Source organism: Micromys minutus (assembly GCF_963924665.1).
Source record: "Micromys minutus genome assembly, chromosome: 1".
Lineage (NCBI taxonomy): Eukaryota > Metazoa > Chordata > Mammalia > Rodentia > Muridae > Micromys > Micromys minutus.
In genome coordinates, this window is record NC_137969.1 from 255,769,727 (window position 1) to 255,772,704 (window position 2,978).

The 2,978-nt window shown below is 50.4% G+C and overlaps 1 pseudogene across 1 annotated transcript; it reads right to left on the reverse strand.

Annotated features, from left to right (window-relative positions):
* Positions 1-667: 667 nt before the first annotated feature.
* Positions 668-2,216, reverse strand: LOC308437894 (pyruvate kinase PKM-like; annotated as a pseudogene). The gene has a single exon. The product of its transcript is annotated as a pyruvate kinase PKM-like (transcript).
* Positions 2,217-2,978: the final 762 nt, after the last annotated feature.

A 2,978-nucleotide genomic window follows, 5' to 3' on the forward strand; every position in this document is an offset into this window, starting at 1 on the left:
CTTCATTATAATGAGGCACCTAAAGCCTGGAGGCTTAGCTAGTTAACTTTTCTTGAGAGACATCTTCCTGAAAAATAAATTTAATACCAGGCCCACCGGGAAATGTGGTGTATGTTTTTTTATTCATTCACTTTCTGCAATGACAGTAATTTTTTTTTCAACTGCAGTTTATTGACATTCAGGTTGGCACTATAGCAACAGGCTGGAGACGTTCCAGAAGACAAGGTGGAGAGCACAGTGTCTGCAGTGACAGCAGTGGAGAGGGAACAACAAAGCTGCTGGGAATGCAAGTCAGGGACAGGCCAAGTCATCTACATGGAACCATGGGCCCCACACCCTCAGCCCCTATTCTTCCCTCTGACTCCAGGCTAGGTTTGGAAATCCTCTGGACATCTTTCTACAGGAGCAAAGTCCACAGAGTTTCTGCTGCCCTTCTGTGATAGTCAGAGGGTTTCCACCTCCGTTCCTCCTTCAACCCTGGAGTAGGTAGGGCCATCAGAAACAGCTTGACATTATTGCATGTTTCAGAGGCATTAACATCTCATGGGGTCCCAGCTCACCAGCGCCACATCATGGCTCCGAATGAGCACTACAAGCTTTGCTGGTCTAATAGAGAGGATAGGTGAGTGTGGGGGACAGGAGCTAGAAGAGGGGCTCCAGAGAATCCTCAAGGTACAGGCACTACAGGCATGGTGTCTGAAGCCAGAGCCAGGGCACCACCCGGTGAGCACAATGACCACATTTCCCTGCTTGAAGAAGCCTCGGGCCTTGCCAACATCCCTGGCCAAGTTTACAAGGAGGTCAACACCCTCAGCCCAGGCGTCCTGTACAGCATCCTTAAACAGCACAGGGAAGATGCCTCGGTACTGATGGGCCTGGCGAGCCATCTGGGGAGTGCAGGTCACAGAAATGATAGGAGCACGAGGGCGGTTCCTGCCCACTTGGTGAGCACTCCTGCCAGACTTGGTGAGCACGATAATGGTCCCACTGCAGCACTTGAAGGAAGCCTCCACAGCGCCCATGGCAGCAGCTTCTGTGGGGTCACTCTAATGGGCACCAGGTGGCAGAGTTCCTAGAATAACTGCAGGTGGTAGATGGTGGCCTCTGCCTCTTGCTCAATCAGGTACTGTATACGAATAGCCTTGAGAGCTTAGTCTTCTTTGGCTGTCTCTCCAGACAACATGATGCAGTTGACTCCATCTAGGACTGCATTGGCCACATCGCTGCCTTCAGTATGAATGGGGCGTAGTTTCTCGATCATACTCTCCAGCAGCTGTGTGGCACAGATGGCAGGCTTCCCAGCTCGGTTTCATCCTACTATCATCATCTTCTGAGCCAGGAAGACCTTCTCTGCGGTGATCTCAATGCCCAGGTCACCTCGAGCCACCATGATCCCATCACTCCCCAGTAAAATCTCATAAAACCTGCGAACACCTTCATGGTTCTCGATTTTACTGATGATCTTGATGTTCTTGCCCTTCTATCCCAGGACCTTCCGAACTCCGTGCACATACGCGGCATTGCAGATGAAAGATGAAGACACCATCTCCACATCCTGCTCCACCCCAAACTTAAGATCCTTAATGTCCTTTTCCTACATGGTGGGGATTTCCCTGGCAGCTCCAGGCAGATTCATGTTTTTCTTGCTGCCCAGGGAGCCACCATTCTCTACCCCTGTCACCAGGTAGTCAGCACCTTTCTCCTTCACCTGCAGGGAGATGAGCCCGTCATCCACCTAGTTCTTGCTGCCCAGGCACAGGATGTTCTCGTCACACTTCTCCGTGTAGGATGATCTTCAGAGTGGCTCCCTTCTTCAGCTCCACCTCAGCAGTGCTGGTGCCCTTGTTGTGTCCAGTCCGGATCTCGGGCCCCTTCTTTTCCAGAGCCACTGCAACGGGATGGTAGAGGATGGGATCAAATGCAAAGCTGTCTATGGCTGCAGGGACATTCTTGATGGTCTCTGCATGGGACTCATGGGTTCCATGAGAGAGACTCAACCGAGCCACATTCATTCCAGATTTAATCATCTCCATCAGCACCTCCAGAGACCAGGAAGCAGGGCCAATGATACAAATGATGCCAGTGTTGCGGGCTGTGACGGGTGGGGAGTCAATGTCAAGGTGGCACATGTGTTCCAGGAAGGTGTCAGCCATGGCTGCATGGAGCCTCAGGTTCTGAATGAAGGTAGTCACTGCTTTGCTGTGTGGCTTTGGCATGGTTTCAGAGATCCTCGGGCCTACAGATCCCGTTGCAATACCTAATGTGGACGTCTGTACAGTAAATGTCTTTAATCCATGGACTTTCTCTTTTCATATGAATCAGCAATGGGGCAGTGGAGAAACAATTCACCTACAGAGCTGCCCTCTAATGTCCATCGAAGGCTTCTCTGTGCCCCAAACTGTGGCTTCAACCAAAACCAAGCCAGCAAGCAACTGCCTGGAGGACTAGGACTCCCTATTGTATGATGAGCCAGAACACCTCTATTACCCTTCAGCCCCAGGGTAGATCTTCAGGAACCATACTCCGATTCATCTCTTCAAGGGCATAAAGCAGTGTTTGGGTAAAGAGGAGACCTGAGTGTCAATGGCCCTGGTCTTTTCCCAGGCCCTGAGACCAGTGACCCAGCACTGGCTGACCATCCTATATCTCACCCCATGGCTCCTCACCCATGAAGCTGTGCTCTGCAGCTTCTCACAGCCCCACACCCTCCCTACAAATGTGTGGGACAAGCTGGACCAAACTTCCTGCTTACTGCCAACCCTAGCAGTTGTGCCCTGTGGTGGAGCAGACCCAGGTCCCCACAGTTAACACAACACCTTCTTAGGGAGGAATGCAAAAGGGAAGCCTTGAAGTGGGACAGTGATAGTGAAATAATGTTAATAATAAAATTATATTAATAATATAAATGTTGATAGAGTTCAGAATTTTGCACTGGAAATTCTTCCCAGATCCTGAAAATTAAGACTTCTTTTTTTTTT